Source organism: Colias eurytheme, chromosome 2, assembly GCF_061535395.1.
Source record: "Colias eurytheme isolate Ceu_HAF_F1 chromosome 2, ilColEury1 Martin Lab GWU primary, whole genome shotgun sequence".
NCBI lineage: Eukaryota > Metazoa > Arthropoda > Insecta > Lepidoptera > Pieridae > Colias > Colias eurytheme.
In genome coordinates, this window is record NC_142981.1 from 2353941 (window position 1) to 2377924 (window position 23984).

Here is a 23984-nt window from a genome sequence, read left to right on the forward strand (position 1 = left end):
TATACATATACTATACAATAATACAAACATACAGGTGAAGCTTATTATAAGGGCGTTTTATGTCATTCAAATGCTTTATAATTTTATAGTAATAAAACATGTCAAAAGGCAATTTTGTATTGAAATGAAACAGTAACATCAGAAAAATTATGACAACGCAGTACAAATAAAAATATTGAATCGTGTTTGCAATTATTCAAAGGGCCATGGAACCATGACTGTAATACAATTATGACATCCCTACGCGTGTTCTGTTCATTGCACTAGTTGCTATGCTGTTCATTAATTGGACTTAATAATAAATTGGATTTAATGGTAACCTTCTTTTAGGTATACATGCAAGGGTTAATAAATGGTTCGTTAGGAAATAAAGGGTAAGTATAAGTATGGAAACGAGCGTAATAAATACCTAAAGAAAAAAAGGCTTTCGAAATTTAAAGCTGAAATTATGGGTAAAAATTTGGTTTTCGGGATATGCATGCATTTTTAAACTTACCTACCCACATTTTAATGAAAGTTTAAATTTCCTCAAAAACACAAACTAGCAATTCTTCTAAAAGATTTATAAGGTAGGTACCTATGTACAAACAACGTTATATCAACGTTATTGTAAATAATAATAGTTAAAAAAAAATTAAAAGACACGCTTTTTATAGAAAACCGAACTAAAAATAGAAAATTTTATCAAATTAGTGTATTGTCATCGGTCCTCAATAAATCTACAAAGTTTGAACGAAATCTGGCCGTAAATCGCGCCCAAAGAAGTCGGTTACAAACATACAGGTGAAGCTAATATAAAGCGTGTAAAAACGTTGTGATACAATATATCCGTCACAGTAATAGTAAAAACCTCAAAAACACAGTAAAAACGTAGCAAAAAGAGCCTAGATTACTATCTTAGTTTACATGGCAATAGGCCCAACTTATTTTTTGTGGTAAAATAATACCTACATTACTAATAATTATAAATTAATGTTTTGATAACTATGAGGAAGTACCAAACAAATGCCAGTGTATTTGAATAAGCAAGCTTAATTATTATAATCTATCTGCATTATTAAACAAATCACAAATTATTTTAAAGGCTTGCGTCATTATTTTAATTTCTATAAAAAAGTGGCCTCGGTTACGATTAATTACTAAAATATAAAGTTGAGTTCAAAGAAACTTAAATAACGATTAATTGCTAAGCACTCATAAATAAAGAATAAATAAATGTGAATATGTAAAATTACGAAATATAATTTTGCACCGTATGAGGAATATTTTTATTACAATTTTCTTTTATTTTACGTATAATAACAGTTTTGAATAAAGAAATCATACAATCGAAGTAATCTGCCCTAGCCTAGCGCTACTAGCGCGAGTGGAAGTGATGACGTCACAGCCCACAGGCGCATCAAATCCACAGATGTTTCGTGCAAAAATAATATGTAAACTTCAATAATCTATATTTATTGATGGATTTCAAAAAAAAAATCGGCTATTGATTAGTTTTGATCTATATTTTAATTTTTAACATAATTATAGTGAATTTCAACATGAGCAAACTTCTCCATTATAAATAACTGTACTTATATTTTAAAACAGACTTAGAATAAGTATTAGTTAGTATATTATTATTAGTCTGTGGTATTAGGTATTATGTATCGACGCATCTTCTTGTATTGCTAGTCATTTAGATTAGAATTTAGAACCAGAACAGAACACATTTAAAAAAACGGAGATAGTGAGTACATTTTCAGGTCGTGCAATGTATTTTTTTCACAAAAACATTTGTAAAGTATATTTCTAGTTCAACATTTACACACAAAAAATAAAATACCTAATTGTTTACGCTATCGCAAAATATAACGACGAGCCCGGCGCCGGCTAATAGCCTGAAAATGAGCTTCAAACTCAATTAAAATTAAATTTTAAAACTACGTAGTGAACTGGCATGGCATACAACATCAATTGTTTACCACAAGCGCGCGCATTTCAAACGTGACGCGCGCGCAATGTCGTTTGCCGCCAATTTCGAGCAGTCGACGAGCAGAGTTATTCGCGTGCGTACGTTAGCGATACAATTCAACGCAGTGTTCAACAGTCATTGAATATTACGATTCGCGGTATTTTACTACAATATTTTCATAGTTTCTTCAATAAACAATACAAAGTGGAATGTGTTTATGCAATTGTTGCAACAGAAGTGTTCAGTGCAGTTATAAATGTTCAAATGAATAGAAAAGTTGGATTATCTCATGACATCGGAGCGAACATCGCAATCCATTCATTCACAGGTGAATAATTAATATTTATAATATTGTTATTGCGTACATAGTTGAACAATTATGTAAAGTTGTTTACTTTACGATGTATCGAGTGTATATTGAGTATATTTGCCTAGATAATAACAGATAGACAACGAATGTGATAATAATTATTATTGTTGAGCTTTTTAATTGTATGCTATTAGTATACGTAGTATATTATTATTAGTCTGTGCTATTAGCTAGAGTTTATGGCGCAGTCTTTTGATATCTGTGGATTCATATTGTAGACATTAAATACCTACCTACTATGTTGTAAATTGCGACAAGCCGACAAATACATAACAAAAGTTAATAGGTAGGTATTGCTTTAGAAATAAAATAGGTACGTATACCTACAAGGATTATAATTTATAATTTATACGCAATATCAATGATTTTATTATTTTTCTGACGGGTGTTTCGATAATTTTAATCGTCCTTCATTCTAAAATTATTAGAATTGGAAATATAAATAATTTTTAAATTATGTAGGAATGACAAAATAAATAAAAACCAGTTCCTTTTGTTAGATTATACCTATTAGACTCATTAGACTACGCTTTTCTGATGCTAATAATTCTACTCGCAAAGTACCTAGGTACCTACCTGAGGTACCTACTTATGAACTTTAAAACTTTTTACTGATCTTATTGACACGAGTAAAAATCACCTCTATAATTTATTACCTACCGACCTATTTATTAGCACTTCCTGTACAAAAATATAAGTAGGTACTTAATGGAATAATTGTAGGTAACTATATCATAACCAAGAACAGAGATATTACAAATTAAAAAAAATCTATGTTACTAAGATGGAACTTTCTAATGTTAAAAAATTTACACATAAAATAACAGCCTTCGTCTTTCTTTTATACGTAGGTAGGTACCTAGGTACAATTTAAACATACAAACCTAAATACATTTGTATTGTCAAATTAGCACAGAGAAAAAAATAATAACCTTTTGTTTTTTGTCTGCTTATGCGAAGACACGCAACCGCTCACATATCACGCAAAACCGTCTAGACGCTTGTTCAAAATTACCTTCAACTTAAAGTACTTCCATAAATTTTATTACCAACCATTTCCAAAGTTATAGCTTGAGCCATGACACGATACCAATGTAACACAAGAGATAGGTCAGTTTAACTGGTCTATGAAAGTTTACGGCACTGGTATTCTCAGCACTTACCACAGATTAAGTGCTTAAACCCAGAATATAATATTTTCTCTATATAGAGTACAGACTAGCTCGAACAATGACCGCAATGACATACAAATTGAATTACATTTGTTTTTCCTTTGGAAATACAGCTTACCCCGACCACAATACAAAACTATTAACCGCAGAATATATTTAATAGCAAAGAAATTCTCATGAGGATGAGTTACACCGCGGTAAAAAGTAGTTTATGTCACTCTCTAACCTTATTTAAACTTATCTTTAAAAACAACAAATAAGATAATTTATATTTATATCATTTTCAATAGTATGAATTTAAGTTTCAATGTTTAAAATATAATTTATAAATTTCGGCTTAAATCTAGGAGAAATATGATTTTATTTTGAGAACTAAAAATAATATAAAAATTTTTATGTTACAAAATGTTAAAGAGGTTACTATTAGCACAGACTAATAATAATATACTACGTATACAACTATTAGTATTTTGAGGACTGTATGAGTGTATTTTATTCATGAATGTTACCATTACTGATACATAACGGTATGCGGCCACCAAAGTTCAACTTCGCAAAAAGTAGTTTTTCTGACTTTAATAATATGTGTCCCTTCGTCTAGCATACTCACCATGGAATCCTGATATTTCATGAATGTCAAAAAACTGTTCTGAATTCTGAAATAGTGCTAAATAGTGCCCAAAGGAAAAAAATAGTGCTCTTGTACTTGCGAAGTTATAGCCATAGTTCGATGAGTATGCTGGACGAAGGTTTCGCCCAGCATACTCACCTCCGTCCGGAGAATCTGTATACGCTTCAAACATAATTCATACTTCAAAAAATAGTTCCCAAATAGTGCCAAACGGTGCCCAAAAAGAAAAAACAGTGCTCGAATAACTTCGGAGTTATAGGCTTCGTTCAGTGAGTATGCTGGGCGTAGGTTCTACGCCCAGCATACTCACCTCAGTGCGCGAATATCGAACGAGCTATAGGTATAATTTACGTCTCAAAAAATTGTGCTTGAAATAGTGCCCAATATCAGTCCAATTTTTGCTTGACTTTTGACTTAGAAAACCATTAAATTTTAATGTAAACTTCTACATACTAACGTAAAATGGGGTACAGTCGTCGACACATGTTTTTGGACAAAAATATTAAACTTTCTAATTGTAGACTTCATGTTATTGGAAATAATTATGGTATTTTCTCACATGTCAAAAAACTTTCGATTAAATGCATTATTATATATTTTATAAATAATAATAAATGAATGAAACTTTAAGCGTAAATGAAGTCTATTACTTCATTGCATTGTGTGTTTGTCTGAATAAAAACAGTCATTTGCAGCCAATAAAATTAATATCTTGAAAAATTGTAAAAAGGAAATTATACAGTTTCTTTTTGTATATATGTTGCAGGCAAAACTTATAACCAGTCAAAACTAGTACTGTGACATAGTTATACAAATTTTTAAAACTCTTTCCAATAGTTTCATCAATGAAAGGTTAAGCAATAAAAAACATTTTTAATTACTTAAACAAACAAAGAAACTGAGAAGCGCTTGTTCGTTTCGATTGCTTTGTGACACAAAATGGACCCTTATCACCTTCAAAATACAGATCAGTCTTGTCTAATAATCGTAAGATGTTAGGGCAGCGCCATCTAGTATTTAAACATAAACAATAAACATATTCATTTGCGTCGCGGGCGCCGCGCGTCGTAAGCCCCATACCTATTGACCGTACGTGCATCCATTACTGCCACACTATATTGAACTTTATCACATGAGGAATACAGGTCAATTCCGTAAACGTTGTGGTACCGTCCTTGATCCGGAAAATGATTATTTTGAATAATTTTGTCAGTTGTAATGTAAGCATTAATAACAGCAATTTTATTTTTCATGCATGATTTACTTCATTTGATATCTTAATCCTTCAAGCGCCGTGATCTAGACAAAATATATAAAATCATTGTTCCTAGCTACCGGGGTCCCATGCGACGCGCGAAGGCTTAATCATATTATTATAAAGTATTATTAAAATAATGTGTAATTAATAATATTGCGATTCTAAAGTAAATACTTCCTTACATAGACAATTAATAATTTACACAAGACAAAAATTGTTAGAAAGAAAGTTAATAATATTGTATTCGACTGTACTCAATGTAATGTATGTAGAAGTTTACAATCAAATTTAATGGTTTTCTAGGTCAAAAGTCAAGCAAAAATTGGACTGATATTGGGCACTATTTCAAGCACAATTTTTTGAGACGTAAATTGTACCTATAGCTCGTTCGATATTCGCGCACTGAGGTGAGTATGCTGGGCGTAGAACCTACGTCCAGCATACTCACTGAACGAAGCCTGTAACTCCGAAGTTATTCGAGCACTGTTTTTTCTTTTTGGGCACCGTTTGGCACTATTTGGGAACTATTTTTTGAAGTATGAATTATGTTTGAAGCGTATACAGATTCTCCGGACGGAGGTGAGTATGCTGGGCGAAACCTTCGTCCAGCATACTCATCGAACTATGGCTATAACTTCGCAAGTACAAGAGCACTATTTTTTTCCTTTGGGCACTATTTAGCACTATTTCAGAACAGTTTTTTGACATTCATGAAATATCAGGATTCCATGGTGAGTATGCTGGACGAAGGGACACAATAATATGACTGTATAATTAATTAAAACAACGTGGAAATGGTTTTATAACGAACTTTCTAGACAGTGTAATACTATTTTATATAAGTTACTATGATCATCATGAGTTAATAATATGATCTGTGGTAACTTCGCTATAGGTAATAAAAAAAAGAAAACTTTTTCCTAGTGTTGTACAATTGCTAGCAACTAGGTATAAAATAACATTGTGAAAATTTTCAGGTTTCTGACCGTAGAAGTTTAGGATTTACTTAATCGTCCCGTCATAAAACTTCGGTTTCTTTATGTAGTGATAAATCGCATTGAAAATATAATATTTATTGGTAGCATTAAACTTTTTAATTATACTTAACCCTCAAAAAAGCCGTCGAAAAATCAGTCAGACTAAAAAAGAAATCCTCAAATACAGTCTCGATACAATAAGTTCTAAAAACAATAGCCAACAAAACTTATGCTAATTTAGCTGCTTAATTAAAAACCTATAGGTAATTTCTTGCAGCGGTCAAAGGTGGTTTGCGCGTAATTGGAATGTGTGCCAAAAGCAACGAAAAATAAGAAAAAAACAACATGGTCGCTTGTGTAAAAAAACAAAAATAAATCCACCACTGGTTTCTCGATTCTTATTTTTTTAAAGTGAACATTTAGTTTAAAACAAAGTCGCTTCCCGGCGTCTGTCTGTTCGGTGTTCCTATGTATCCTTTAAAACTACGCTGCTGATTTTTAAGCTGTTTTTTTATTCATGTAAACCTCTTAAACCTTTACAAAAATTTATGAATACCCAGTAATTTTTTAAATTAGGTACCACATCGCACTTTTAAAAGTTTTCTTAGATAATTTGTTAAATTTTAGACAACGCGGGCGAAGAAGTGGTCAGAAAGTTAGCTAAAATAAAATAATTTTCTTTTTATATTAGAGCTTGCTTGCTCGCTCGTGGATCGTCTGGTGGAATGCGCGCACCATGAACGTGGCAAAGATAAGGCCTCTGCAAATACTGCCAGGAAGCTTTTAAAAGAAAGGGATAAATAAAGAATGGCGATAGGAACAAAAGATAGGAAGTAAAAGGAAAAAAGAAACAGGCCAGGAGGCCTCTAGATATATCTTTCGCAAATATTTATTTATTAGCCACCAACTGTTTTAAATATATTAATATTATTAGTTTTGCATAAAGATTCGAAGTATTTTATAGATATTAATTTAATGAGTCGCGCTTTGACGTCAGATATAATAAAAAGTAAACAAATATTAGAAAAAAAACACGCAAATTTTTATTCCACAAATGCAAAACTACCTATTTGTAAGATAATAAAAACAGAGAGCCTTGCTGCTTAAATATTTCGATCTAGGAATAATTTTATCATTTACGATTCTATTTTATATTAAGCTATTGCATAGCTTCTATAGCGGGCCTTGAGCGCGAGGACCAAATCCAGAAATTTCGTAACAAAAAACCTCACGCTCCCCACTCCGACGGGCGCGGAGGTGTGGCTTGAATGCATAGCATGCAATAGCTTTACCACGGCAGTCCCCGAGTGCCACACCGCACACGTTTTCTTTCAAATTGCAAAAGCAGAATGTAATGATATTATAATTATACATATTTTTAATAAGTTTGATTCAGATGGCGTTTTCACCAGGTTTCATGAAAAAGGTATTTTTATTATTCTACCATGATAATATATGTTGAGGAATTGTTGATCAAAAATGTTCATGGAATCTTTGTTTTCGTGTAAATACATAAAACGTTATCGATTGGAAAGTTTTTCAGATAATAATTGAAAATAGATAAAAATAAAATTAGACGCACTTATTTAAAATGACATGCAACGTGTCTTATTAACATTTAAATTAAACGATATCTATTGTTTATTTTAATTGAAAAAAAAACGAATTAATTATTTGTTAACTAGATAACAATTTAAAGAAATAAGGAAAAAAATTCGATGTGTTTGGTTTTCTAATATATTATGTACTTACCTCACCTTTCCCTGCACCAGGTTGCCTGGCAGAGATTTCTGTGCAGCAATAAGGCCGCTTTTTGTGAAAAATATGTGAAACTATTTAATTGATGAATTCACTTCTTTGTTCAATAAAGCGTTATCTATACTTCTATCACACCCCGGACACTCCATACAAAATTATCGTTTTGACAGTCACACTGTAGCCGAGCACTGTAGAGACTGTAAATGTGTGATGTTAACGCTTTATGGTTGGCACATTTGTGACTAGCGTAAAAAAAAATTCGCGTTTTTCTGATGAAATACATCCGTAAACAGCACAATATCTAACCATTTTCTACGAAAAACGATAATCACAAATCCAAAATAATAAAATTACTTTGATTAATGTTGATTGTTGTCAATCTTCGTTGCGTATCGTCCTTGCAGAAAAATGTGGCCCATTTTAATCACGATCGCGCGGGGTGAGGTAAGTGTTTAATTTTGGCGGGAGGCGGAGAGTGTCCGTTCTGTAGCGTTTAGCTACTACATATTATTATGTATTCTGTGCTTCTATACTAATATCATAAAGAGGAAAGTTTTGTATGTATGGTTTTCACGCATAAACTACTGGACCGATTTTAATGAAATTTGGCACAGATAATCTTTAGACCCTGAGAAAGAACAAAGGCTACCTTTCATTGCGAAATATCTACCACGGGCAAAGCCGGGGCGGGCCGCTAGTAATAAAATAAATTTATGTCTTGTACTAAATCTAATAGCATAAAAATAACACTCAGATTAGGTACTTCCGAATGCATATAATATATTATAATATTATAAGTAACAAACATAATTTAAAAGTCATATATCATCATAAGGTTATCAAGTTTTGCAAGCGCTAATCAAACATAATTTATTAAATTGCCTTCACAATCTAATCAAATAATTAAGTGGGGATTATGTGATAAATTTCTCTACTTATTTATAAGGAACTTTACATGTTTATAAATAACATTATGTATATTATCTGTAACTAAATCATATCAATAGGAAATATTAGATTTTTCTATTACGAAAAGATTTTGAATTTATTATATATATTTGTATTATATTGTATTTGTATTGGTTTAAAGCCATTTGCCCAATTTAAAAAATTATTTTCGCTTTAGGAAAACAATATATTGTAACACTTACGTAGTATGTATGTTTTTCGGGGGTAGATTGTCAAAAAGAGCACACGTTTTTGTTAAGACTCAATAGTTTAAATTAAGTATTTACTTTGATTTTAATGTTAAAAGTTGTATTATGCTGATTTAAAAGTTTGTACATACCAGTATAAATATCCTTTATAATATCACATCACTTTTTGAAAACTTTATTACGCAAATTCTGAAGCACACAATATGGATGACATTAAACAATCAGTTGCACAGATGTCTCAAATGTTTAAGGACAGAATGGAAGATTTCCAACGCCAATTAGATATGTCCTCACAAAATCCAGGAAACCCTAATGCTAATATTTCATCCGAGTTTTACATGTTCCGCGGTCTTGTTATGTCATCTCTCCATTGTATACAATCTCAAGTTGACATGCTCTCTAAACTTTATGACAAACAAGAAATGAGAAGCAGGCGCAAAATTCTTCTTGTTCATGGTGTTCCTGAGACGCAAAAGGAGAATACTGCCAATGTTGTGACTAAGGCACTCGCTGAGCACGGAGACATTGGGGACATCTCTGAAGTTTTAAATGAATGTCACAGAATTGGTCGCACTGTCAACAACAAACCCAGGCCTGTTCTAATGAAGTTTAAGGTCCTTGGAGAGAGGAACCGGATCTGGTTTTCTAAAAGTAACCTTAAGGGGTCCGGCATAACCATCTCTGAGTTTTTGACAAAACCCAGACATGATACATTCATGGCAGCCCGTCAACGGTTTGGAATTGCTAACTGCTGGACCAAGGATGGAATCATTTTCATTACTAGTCAAGGAAAGCGGCATAAAATCTCTTCTCAAACGGAACTTGAAGCAATCCCTGGTCCCGTATCTGATTCTGCTCCTGCAGGACCTGCTCGTGGTGCACAGACGGATAATGCGAAGGATTCCACGGCCCCAAATCTTCGTACACGCCGAGTCCAAAGAAAGTAATCTTGTTTATTCTCCTTATATTTTCATTTTGTAACATTAGTAGTATCAAACATAATTTGTTAATATTTGATAACAATTTGTTAAATAGTTGCTTGTTAGTAATATTTATTTAGTCACTTATATAAGTACTTGTCACTTGTAATAATATAACTTATTATATTATTCTCTTTTATATCTTCTATTTTACTATATATATTGCTATTATTTTAATGCTGGTAGTTAAATATTAATTTCACCATCACCCTACATAAAATATTTTTGTTTACATTTACCACTGACAAGTGACAAGCATTACTTCTTTCTTCCAACTGTCATTCTAATTTACTGTTATAGATACAAGTCTTTTTGCACAATGTTAAAAATATATTTCTTTCAGATGCTGGTCTGTACAAACTAACATTATTTTAAATTTAGTATTTAGTATATTTAATTATAAGCCCTATAAAATATTTATTTAGTCTATTTTAAATATATACATATAATTACTTACATTTTTATTCAAAATATTTATATATTCGTTTGTTTTTTGGTAATGTCGATTGTTGCTGATACATCCAGTGATAGCTTTGTGTCACTTAGCACGGATTCTGACAGTGAAGGTAGTTATTTTAGCACAAGTTTTGTCCCTCTTAATGATGCACTTTCCAATGTATTCTCTGATAGCCCAAAAACTTTCAACGTAGTACATATTAACGCGCAAAGCATCCCGGCTCACTACTCAGACATGCTTACATCGTTCGAGTCAAGTAATATCCACGCAATCCTAATATCTGAATCCTGGTTTAAGCCCTGTTTACCTTCGTCCTCCTATTCTCTCCCAGGTTATCATCTTATTCGCAACGACCGCATTGGTAAAACTGGTGGGGGCGTTGCGATTTATCTTCGATCCCACATCCCCTATTCTGTTATTTCTCAATCATCCCAACCTCCTCCTTCCGATGCTGCAGAACACCTTATCCTAGAAATCATCCTGTCCCATTGCAAAGTTCTCCTTGGCGTTTTCTATAGTCCTTCCTTGTTAATTGATTATTTTTCCTCTTTAGATTCAATATTCGATAAACTTGTTCCTTCTTACAATAATTGCATATTTATGGGAGACTTTAATACATGCCTCCTTAAGAAGGATAGCCGTTCTCGTAGATTGTTGTCTATTGTTGACTCGCACAACCTTAGCCTCCTTCCTCTCAACTCCACACATCATGTCCCAAACTGCGTTCCGTCGCTCCTCGACCTTATAGTTATGTCCTGTCCTGATCTGGTGTATCAACACGGACAGCTCCCTGCTGACGCGTTTTCACATCACGATCTCCTGTACCTGTCCTGTAATATCCGTCCTCCTAAAGAAAAACCTAAATTCATCCTTCGTCGAAATTTTAACGCAGTTGATATTGATGCACTCCAACGCGATGTCCGTAACATTGATTGGTCTCCGCTCTTATCTTCCGCTTGTGTAAATGAAAAAGTGGCCTTTTTTAACAACTGTTTATCGAATCTCTATGATGTACACGCTCCACTTCGGCGGATTAAAGTTAAACATTTACCTGCTCCATGGCTTTCTGAAGATTTAAAATGTTTACTCAAAGCTAAAGCTAGAGCCAAGAGCAAGTTTAAGCGGACAAAGACTGACGAGAGTCGTGATAAGTACCACAAGATAAGGAATCGTTGTAATACATGTTGTAGAGACGCACAAAGACGATACTTCCATGCTTCTGTAGAGAGTGGTGACCCTCCCATAATATGGAAATTTCTGAAAACGTTGGGGATTGGTAAGCAGCGTAATATATCTAATAATGCTTCTTTAAATCTTGAACTACTGAATCAGCATTTTTCAAATACCCCATCCGTTCTTAATAACTTAAATAAGCAACTTACTTTAAAATCGGTCTCAGAAACACCAGCACCAAACTATCCACCTTTTGTGTTTAAATGTTTTAGCGAAAATGATGTTAGGCGGGGTGTATTATCCATTACATCGAATGCTGTTGGCAGCGATTGTATTGGCCGTAAAATGATTCTACCCATCCTAGATCCCATAATCCCGGTTATAACTCACATCCTTAACCATTCCCTATCCACTAGTACTTTTCCTAAGTCCTGGAAAGACTCCCACCTTATCCCTTTACCTAAGAAAATAAATCCATCTTCCTTTTCCGATTATCGTCCCATTTCTATCCTGCCTTTCCTATCTAAAATCCTTGAGAAGTTAGTGTATGAACAGCTACACAGATTCTTAAACCTACACGATCTTCTTAATCCCTTCCAATCCGGTTTCCGATCCGGTCATAGTACGGCCACTGCACTTGTTAAAATAACCGACGATATTCGTCATGGAATGGATAATAAAAAGCTCACGGTTCTAACATTATTGGACTTCAGCAATGCATTTAACACTGTCGACTTTGATATACTGCTGAGCATATTAAGTTCTATAAATATATCGGCTTCAGTAAATGACTGGTTTTACAGCTACTTACATGGGCGTCGTCAGCGTATACGTATAGACGAGGTTGAGTCGTCATGGTGTGATGTTAGTGCTGGTGTCCCGCAAGGAGGAGTCCTCTCCCCATTGTTATTTTCCATATTTATTAACACTATTTCAAACAAGTTAACGTGCGACTACCACATGTATGCCGACGATCTCCAAATCTATACCCAATCTGCCCTTGATGATTTACCCCAAGCAATCGTTTCAGTCAACAAGGACTTAAGCAACATTGTAACTTGGAGTTCGGATTATGGTCTTCAAGTGAATCCCTTAAAAACACAAGTTATTATTGTTGGCAGTCCTTCTTTGATTGCGAGGGTTAACTGGGTGAATCTCCCTCCTATTTTAGTCGACGGCACACCTATTCCTTATAGTGAGGCTGTAAGGAACCTTGGAGTTTACTTTGACAACACTCTCTCGTGGAGCTTTCATATTAAGGAGGTATGTAGGAAAGTGTATGCAACTGCTGGTTCACTCCGTCGTCTTCAAAATTTTCTTCCCATCCCAACCAAAATTCTGCTAGCACAATCCCTCCTTTTACCCATACTTGACTACGCCGATGTAAGCTATGTCAATATTACCGTAGACCAATTGAATAAGCTCGAACGTCTCCAAAACCTTTGTATCCGCTTCATATTTGGTCTACGGAAATATGACCACGTCTCTGAGTTTCGTTCTCAGCTCAAGTGGCTACCCATTCGATTTCGCCGGGATGCTCACGTGCTGCAACTATTATATCAAGTTTTGTTTAACCCTAAAACACCGAAATATCTCAAGGACAATTTCGTATTCAGAGGAGAGAACGGAGATTCTGTCCGCTCATCGGAAAAGCTCCGATTAATAATGCCAGCGCACCATACAAGCTTTCTGGATAACTCTTTCACTGTTCGTGCAATTAAATTATGGAATGCATTGCCGGATCCAATCAAGAAGGCTCAATCTATAAATACCTTTAAAAATATGGTTCGTGATTTTTTTCTTTCTCAATGTCCCTAGTAGCTATGTTTTTTATATATATTTATATATAGGTAGGATATATATTTATTTATTTTTTTTATTTTTTTTTTTCTTCTCCTAGGTATGTATCTATTTGTGAACATATGTATATTATTTATCTCACTCTTGTGGCTTGTATTTTATGCTGTTATTATTTTATTTATTATTATTACCTATTTATTTTATATTTGTATGTATATATTTATTTGTGCTCTGCCCTATTCCTATCCTTTACTTAATTTCTCTCTGTACAACCGGTTGTCTGGAAGAAATCGCTATTTAGCGATAAGACCGCCGTTTGTTTTATTGTATCCTAGGCTAAGTCTCGATTTGTAATTTATCTTGAGCAATAAAGCATAAATAAATAAATAAATAAATATGTGGTCGGGCTAAATTTTATTTTTGTTTTGTATACCGGATCAAACCACAAATCGAATCAGGCGAATCGACAACACCAGACAAAGCTAGTTTTTTATTCATTTCTTGTTTGTAAATTGTAACTAAAGCACCACTGAACGTTTTTAAATGGTGTTTGCTTTGTTGGATAGGTCTTCGCTTGGATAATAGGATAATAACCCTTAAAAATAAAAAAAAGAAATGCTTAGAATAAGTATGTATGTACACGGGTGGAGTCAGGTTGAGCAACTAGTGTAATATCATAAAACAAAAAATTCGGTTAATGATAGGTGATGCTGCACACGTCCGACTCTATTCTATAATTTATTTGTAGAATGAAAAATGCAATGGAATTTTTATTACTAAAATCTGAATTCAAAACATTAACGCAATAAAAAACGAAAATAAACATCGTGGGTGTGGTCATGGTCGATATTCGGCGGTCTATAAACAACTAAACAAGTGACATTTGAATATTTTATGATAATAACATTAACAAGAAAACTCTATTATATTCTCAAAGTTTGTTTGTAAACAAAATAATAGCACATGCATTTTTTTTTATTTAATTATACCTACCTAATGCGTTTTTATTTCTTTAGGGTATTTGGATTAATAATATAAAATCCTCTTTTAATTCATAATTAATTCATTTCGAGCATTTAACCATATTTCTATGATTATGTTATATGTATAATACGGAAATCGTTCTTTATGAATAATATCTTAATAGTTATATATTATAATTTATAAATCTCGTGTCACAATGTTTGTCCTCAATGGACTCCTAAACCACTAAACCGATTATAATAAAATTCGCACACCATGTGCAGTTCGATCCAACTTGAGAGATAGGATAGTTTAAACATGTAGGTACCACGTGCGAAGTCGGGGCGGACCGCTAGTAAAATATATGAATATCGTTAATAGTGTTAAAATCATATCGTTCATCAAACATTGTAATCACCTACTGTGTACAAACTCACACAATATCTCTCACTTGATAAAATACGATAAAAACACCACAGTATAAAAAGGTATTAATTAATTAAACAAAATTACTACTTTTACTTCACGTTATTTAGCTAATTTAATCCGGGATAAAAATCTCATCTCAATTTAAATTCTTCATTTGTTCTCACATACCTACAATAAGATTAATTTGGCGCAAGAGAAACTTATATAAAAATAGCGTAGAAACCCCAATGTTAAAATCTTTAAAAACAAGATTCTCTTGTACAAACAAAAAGAACATTTTAAAGATAACACGCGTTAATTGTAAGGGCATTTCATTATCATGTCGTTGACATTTTTGTGACCGTAATGTTTAAAGTCGATCATATTTAGTGCTGTTATTATCTCATCGATATGTAAACATGTGCACCTTTGTATATTTGTACAATTATTACTACGTCACAGAGTTGTTTATAGCATTGCATAAAAGTTGGGATAAACATGTGATACGAATCTTCGTAAACAACACGTCAAAACAACTATCGTCAGTAATATTATCGTGTTGATTCCTTTTTTTTTTTTTTTTTTTTTTTTTTTTTTTTATGTGAAGAGCAGGCAAACGAGCAGACGAGTCATCTGATGGTAAATGATCATCGTCGCCCACTTGCACCCACAATACCAGGGGTATGGCGAGTGTGTTGCCGGCCTTTAAGGAAGGTGTACGCTCTTTTCTTAAAGGTCCCCAAATCGTAACTCATTGGAAACACTGCCCGCGGGAGCTGATTCCAAATTTCGGTAGCACGAGGCAAAAAACTTCTTCTAAAGCGAACAGTTGTTGATCGCCAGCTGTCCAGATGGTATGGGTGGAATTTCAGCTTATGACGTGCCGTACGATGGTGGAATTCAGCAGCAGGCAGTGCACCAAACAGTTCTTCAGAGCACTCCCCATGATAAATGCGGTAGAAAACGCATAAGGAAGCGACTTCTCTACGCAATGCCAAAGAATCAAGCCGATCGGTTAGACTTGGCTCGCCAACGAGTCGCACAGCTCTCCGTTGAATTCGGTCAAATGGAAGGAGATACTGTTGAGGTGCACCGGCCCAGAGATGGGAGCAGTATTCCATATGCGGCCTGACTTGCGCCTTATAAAGGTTAAGGCGATGGCTCGGAGTGAAATACTGCCCCGCTCTACAGAGTACACCTAGTTTCTGCGAAGCTAACTTAGCTTTACCTTCCAGATGACAAGAGAACTGCACATCACTCGAGATTTCGAGTCCAAGAATTCCGATACTGGCTGTGGCTTTTAGAGGAGTACTTTGGAAAACGGGAGTCGCGATAAAGGGATTCTTCTTAGCGGTAAATGCGCAGACTTGTGTCTTATTGGGGTTAAATTGGACCAGGTTAATTCGACCCCAATTCGAGACTTCATCTAAGGAAGTTTCGATTACGGACACAAGATTGTTCCGGCACTCAATGACGCGATCCCGAGAAATATTGCTGCAGCCGGCATAAACTGCATCACACGTACTGTCGTCTGCATAGCAATGAATGCTGCTAACGCGCAGCAAATCATTGATATGCAGAAGAAACAGTGTGGGAGACAGAACGCAGCCCTGAGGTACACCAGCATTCACGAGCTTAGGTTCGGAGCATGAACCGTCGACCACGACTGTCATACTACGCTCAGTGAGAAAACTGGTGACCCATCGGCAAAATTTCTCGGGAAGCCCATAGGAAGAAAGCTTCGAAAGAAGCGCTTTGTGCCAGACCCGATCAAAGGCTTTCGCTATGTCCAAGCTGACCGCCAACGCTTCACCCTTGCTCTCAATCGCCTCCGCCCAACGATGTGTTAAATATACTAGAAGATCACCAGCCGATCGTCCGTGACGGAATCCATACTGACGGTCACAGATCAGCTGGTGCTCCTCCAGATACTTGAGCAACTGGCGATTGATAATGGATTCCATTATCTTGGAGAGCAAAGAAGTGATAGCTATGGGTCGATAATTGGACGGGTCTGAGCGATCGCCCTTTTTCGGGATAGGATGCACTAAAGCTGTCTTCCATGAGTTCGGGACAACGCCAGTAGAGTAGGAGTGCCGGAAAAGTCGCGTGAGAACCGGAGCCAATTCAGGTGCGCACATCTTAAGCACTATGGGAGGAATACCGTCAGGGCCACTTGACTTATGGACGTCCAGGGAAAGGAGTGCTTTACGCACTGCTCTCTGACTGAAACGAATGTCGGGCATAGATGCATCACATCGTGGAATGGTAGGTGGTAAGTACCCTGTGTCGTCCAACGTCGAATTAGCAGCGAAGAGAGAGCCAAGAAGGTCGGCTTTCTCTTTTGCTGTGTGGGCTAACGAGTCATTCTCCATGCGCAGAGATGGTAAGGACGGCTGACAAAAATTCCCTTGCACAGCTTTAGCGAGGGCCCAAAAGGCTCGAGTTCCCGAAGGAAGTAGGGCAAGTTTTTCGCCAAGCTTAGCAATGTGCTCTGCCTTCGCTCTTGCAATAGCCTTCTTGAAGGACCTAGAGGCCGAGTTTAATTCTCTTTTCAATGTACGGGCGTTTGGATCACTAGATGCGAGTGCATTGGCCCAGGCCTGGTAGCAATCTTGTTTACGGCGAGATGCCGATTTGCAAGAGCGACCAAACCAAGGCTGGGACTTGCCGCCCACGGGAACAACGGAGTTTGGAACAAAGAGCTCCATTCCCTGAAGCACCACATCGGCGACAGAGTCAGCACACGCACTAGGATCATTCGCGGAGAAACAAACTCGACTCCAGGGATATGATGAGAAGAAAGTACGCATCCCATCCCAATCTGCAGACTTATAGTGCCAAACGCGACGGTGGCCTGCACGTGGAGGCCGAGGTAGGCGCAAGATTGGCACTGAACTCCGGACTAGGCAGTGGTCGGAAGAGCCCATAGGAGCATCGACATTTACCTGGTAGCCCTCCGGATGGGAAGTCAGCAGAAGGTCCAACAAAGAAGGCGTATGGTCCTCAATATCGGGAATTCGCGTGGGCGATGATACCAATTGAGTGAGGTTATAGGCAAGAGCGAAGTCGTGTACAGATCTACCTGCGTGGTCGGTTGTTCGTGACTTGAGAAATTCAGCATGATGAGCATTAAAGTCACCAAGGACAACAATTTCTGCAGCAGGAGTCTGATTAAGCACGGTGTCAACCGACGACTGAATGTGCTCAAAGAGTCGGTCCGATTCGTCGTTTCCGCTATGGGACCTATAGAGGCACGCATAGATGCGCGGGTGGTCGTCGCATTCCACACGTAGCCAAAGGATGGAAAGGTCCCTACCTTCAAGATGACCAAGGCGACGAAAGCAGATATCTTCCCGGATGTAAGCGCATACACCAGCGCGGGGTAGAAAATTGTGCTCCAAGCTAAAGCCTGGGTAACTAAGGTATGATACATCAGACGGTGAAGATATCTGAGTTTCGGTTAGAAACAGTAAGGCCGGCTTCGCCGTTTCGAGGTGGTAATGCACGGCGTTGATGTTAGAATGAATACCCCTGATATTGCAAAAGTTAACGCGGAGCGTGGAAAGGGGTGCGCTGGTCTTTCTGCTCTTTTTGCCTGGTGAGGAGGTAACGAGCGGTATTTTGCCCTCCCCAGAATACGTAGGGCGGCCCGAACAAGATTGTTCAGGGAGGGATTCTCCAGCATCAATGGAGCTGGTACCCTCCTGGGGTAAATTTCTGTTAAAAACCGCTGCCATGATGCTTAAAGGGAGGGGGGGGGGGAATGGGCTACCGGATTCCTCACTCACCCTATGCGAAACGCAAATTAATGCTTCACGCCGGTTTCCTGTAAGGTAGTGGTCCTGCCCCGGACGAACTACAGCCCGTTCGTGCTACATACAGAGACTGTATGCAGCTGTAGTTCTACCACTCTAAACTAATCGCCAGAGCCTCGTTTGTAGACCAGCAGGGTGCACCACGAGCAGGTGAGGTTGGCTTTGGCCAAAAGGTGTTATATGGCCATGACACCCCATAGCCATGACACACCTTCCGTCATGAACGGGATTAATGCATCATATTCGATGGGTCACCACTGATTTATCATAAACTAGCTTTCGCTCGCGGCTTTGCCGCTTTTGCGATAAAACTGGTCGCCATATTTCTTGGTATTTCGCCTCATTCAAAGGAAGAAATCCTCATAAATATAGAGGTACAGTTTTGCATTTATAATTCTGGTATTGAATTGAAAATCTAATAGTAATTGCGTATTAAAATACATACATAGTATTTCCACTCGGAGCGATTCGGGGGCGTACTATTATATATATGATTGCGCTTTCGTTAGATTTATTTCTACGCAGTGAAACAGGGATTCGTCACTTCTGCCCTATGGCGTCATTTTATAGTCATAGCTGTAATACTGTAGTCATAGTACTATGTATTTAGTCTTTGTCATAGACTATAGAGCCCCAGCTAGGTTTATTGCTGACTTTAATCCTAAAACTAATAACTAACTTAGAGTTAACTATATATATTACCAGAAAATCGTAAATAAAGAATATTTAAATTGATCAATATCGGTATCAATGAGAACGTCATTCGTGTCCTGATAGGAAGTTTAGACAATTGAAAACTAAATAATATAAACTATAAACTCTTAAAATTATTGTTACTGTCATTAAATTCATTGGATTAGTATGAATGACGCAAATGTTACCAAATTTAAAATCTCAACCAAAACAAATGACTCATCTAAAGTTATAATATTAGTAGTATTAGTAGTAAGTACCTATTATAGGATAGAATTTATGAAATCATTAACTTTTACGTATTTCTGATTGTTTTTGCAAAACAGTCAGTGCTTGCAAAATACCATTGATAAGTATATTTTAGCATTCGACGTAACCTATTGTTCTATTAAATATACATCCGCCTTTTTCCCAATAAATATGTCTGTTTATCTCCACCTGTCAGGCAAGGACAACTAAAGACGCCACTATTGTTATTCAAAACGGGCTGATTCATACAACGAAGCGTTTTAAATAATTATTGTTTTGTTATTTAAATGGGTTTTCCTTGAAAAAAAAACAATGTAATAAAGTTTTGGAATTATAATGGGAGGATCTTGTCCTTTTCTAAACCAAAGACGTAAATTTTTTTAAATTTTTTAGTAGTCACTCTGCTACTAAACAATCTACTCGTAGAAGGAAATTAAGTAAGTAACTATTATAATTATAAAGGCCAACAATAAAGCTTCCAATACAGACACTTAATGAAAAATCAAGTTAAAGTTGAAAAACATTAAATAATTTATTGACACGACACAGTTATTGCAAGGCAAATAATTGACTTCACAATTATATAAACAACTCAATAAAAATATATTACGCAGGTGCATATCAGAATATATTTTATTTAACCGTTACATTGTAACCGATAAGTGAGTAAACAAAAATTGGTTAAATAACAGGTGATAATAAATAACTATGATAAATAACTTGGAAATTACTATGGTATTTAATATGTATGTTGGTACATCTGCTCTGCTCATTTGTGACTAGTTCGTGCCCGTGACTGCATCTGCCACGCCATGCGTAGCACAGACTAATAATAATATACTACGTATGTAATAGGGTTCATAATTATTCATATTAAAGGTCCAAGAAATTCTTAAGAAAACACAATTGTTGTAAAAAAAAATTAAAGTATTTCGAAGTATTTAGATTTTTTTATTATTTAGAATATTTAATTGCAAAAAAAGACCCTTTCGGTATTTTCAAAGTCTTGCTTTATCCCATTCTGAGTAATTTCAAATGTAAGTGAATTTGTTACTTTACTGTCATAATTGAAGATATAATTATGATATACTTGTTTTAATTATTGGACTACAGTGAAGAAGAAGAAAGAAAGAAAGACTGATATAGTGATCTATTAACGCACAGCCCAGACGTATCAGACTGCAATTTGGCATGCAGGTAGATGTTAGGACGTAGACATCCGCTAAGATAGGATTTCCCGAAATTCTTGCGGGAACGGCGAAAAATGGGATGCACGAACAAAGTCGTGGGCGGAAGCTAGTGTAAAATAAAATAGTATCGTTTGAAAAATAAGATCGGTCAATTTTGTGATATATACACTCGTATTACGTAGACTACTGGATATTGGAAAATATTTGGAAAATGTTCAAGGATATTGTTTAAAATAGATATAGACTATGAGCTATTGGTATGATTATGTAAAAAGTGACCTTGAAGAATATTTTTTGCCATGACCTAGGATAACACAAAGTATATTGTTCTAGACACTGCAATAATTAATCATAGTACATTATTGTTTTCTCAACGCAAGTTCTTTTAATCTATGTGAAGTAACGTTTACCTGCAAAATTATGTATTGTTATAATATGGCGTCTTTGTTTAATACAATATGTTCAGCCAATTAACAGTGGTATGCAAATTATCATTATTTAGTTTTATACCTACCTCATAATAATAAGAAATTATGATGACATCTTCATGAAACACACGGCAGCAGCACCTAACTATTATTACTATATGAATTCATGTTCGTTATACATAATAATAGGAATGAATAAAGAGAATTGAGTTATTTAATAATATATCGATTATTTACACTATTTTATTAGTTATTTCAAAATTAAATAATAATAGATCTGAAAAAATAAACAACAGAAATAACAAGACTTGCTCGATAAATACCTATACTATACAATATACATATAACAGTCAAATAACTTTTCAAATCGGACCCGTAGGTAGTGTCTGAGATAACCACAAGCAAACTAACAAACTCTTTAACTCTATAATATTAGTAATAGTATGTATGTGTCGTGGCCATATCGCAGATTTGCTCATTTCATGAAATGGCCAATTTAGTTTGGCCAGATCGTTAAATCGTCAACGTTTCACGATGACGATTTCACGAAATGCGACCATTTTTGTTTCTTTTTTAAAAAGCGATTCGCTTCTGGCGTTGTTTATTAAAGTCTAACCTAACCTAACCTAACTGTTTCTATTGAAAAAACCATTCGCTTCTGGTATTCGCCGGCGCTACCGCTGCATTAACTTAAATGACAATAAACAAGTTCTTAAAATATTCTGAATTTTTTATGTTTTATGGACTCTAAGATATTTTATACGATCTGGCCAAATGTCGATGACCAAATCGTGAAATGTTGACGATTTAACGATCTGATCAAACTATGTTGGCCATTTCATGAAATGAGCAAATCTACGATATGGCCACGACATATACGTAAATAACAATATAAATGCAAAACTATTGTTTACATAGATAGCTTGTTTATATTGAATAAATATTACCACGGTAAAAAACGAAGCTAATAAAACTTGGTAAGAACTAGCTGCATAATTAATTGCTTTAAACTAAAAACATTAATATGAGTCCAGCACGCAGGAATATTAATTACACAATTACTCTTTTAATCAGCTCTTATTGCATACGAGTTGCTCACCCCGGCTCTGCTGACCCAGACCTATTAATTATCCATCTATCCAATGTTTATTTTTTTAAGAAATGTGTTTACAAAATTCCTAATCTAATCCTGATTAGGTACCTATTTAATATCCAAATTTATTCGGAGATTAAATAATTGAACTAAAATAATTAAAATCTGTTCAAAAGTTCTGGGGTTATTACTTTTGTAGGATAACGAGCCGCGGGCGGAAAGCTAGTTTTATAAACAAACAATTATAGATAAGCATCAATAATATTATCGTAATAATTATTGTTCATACCCGTGGCGCCCCTCACGAAGTCATAGATAGCGTTACATTAATATTACATATACACACATACATAATCAATTAATATTATTTAAATTTTAAATCCGGCTTTTTAAATTATTGGCGATGTGTGACTTGAATCGTGAGTTCGCTTTTTGAATTCTAAAGATACCTATAACTTCAAAGTTGCTTGATTTGTTTAAAGTACTAAAAATTAAAACCATTAGCAAAAACTTCATGTAAGTACTTATACAAATTACTCACCTTAAAGGTTGATTAAAAAAAAGTAGCCTAAGTTTTATTACAAACATACCTACATGTGGATCATAAATAATTCAGCCCCTCAGAAAACGTTAAAATTATACCTATAACATTACCGTTGCACTCCCGAATAAACAAACATATTAATTGTAATAAACATCGACTTGTGTATCCGTCTGTCCTTATTTACCAAGGACCCAACGGCCAACCCACATTCAAACGCTATATTTTTATCGCGCATTTCCCTCGATATTCACATTTATACGTAAAAATGTAAATAACATCGAAAACATAAACATAATCATGTTATTGCGTAGTTTTTTAATCGTGTGTGATCCAAATTTTCATATTTAAACTATTAGGTATATTTTTTTGGTTTTATAATTTTTGCAATTTATTAAGATTAAATTGTATGTAGGTATTTGATGTTTTATACATAATTCCCGTTAGGAAATACTTTTAAGTTTTATCATGCTCCTTAGGTTTTAATAAGTGTGCCGAGCACACTTGTCAGAACTATGTGTACTCCATGACGTGACGGTATTGCCATGACGCGACCCTGATATTTTACTCTCAACGGGCCCAAAGAAGTTTCACTTCAAAAATTACTAAAGTCCTTTTCACCTAGGATGATTCCTGTGACACTTCATCGTGTGTGACTTGTTTGTGAATAGTTCGTGCCCGTGACTGCATCTGCCATGCCATGCGTAATAAGGTTCATGATTATTCATATTAAAAGTCCAAGAAATTCTTAAAAAAACACAATTGTTGTCAAAAAAAATTAAAGTATTTCGAAGTATTTAGATTTTTTTATTATTTAGAATATTTCATTGCAAAAAAAGACCCTTTCGGTATTTTCAAAGTCTTGCTTTATCCCATTCTGAGTAATTTCAAATGTCAATGAATTTGTTACTTTA

At 35.2% G+C, this 23984-nt stretch overlaps 1 protein-coding gene across 1 annotated transcript in view; it reads left to right on the forward strand.

The window, feature by feature from the left end:
- The first annotated feature begins 2003 nt into the window (after positions 1-2003).
- Positions 2004-23984, forward strand: part of LOC149910110 (uncharacterized) — a 37621-nt gene continuing 15640 nt past the window's right edge. Inside the window, exon 1 of the mRNA XM_090110542.1 lies at positions 2004-2282. The gene's annotated coding sequence lies outside the window, so the exon portion shown is untranslated. The remainder of the gene's footprint in view (positions 2283-23984) is intronic.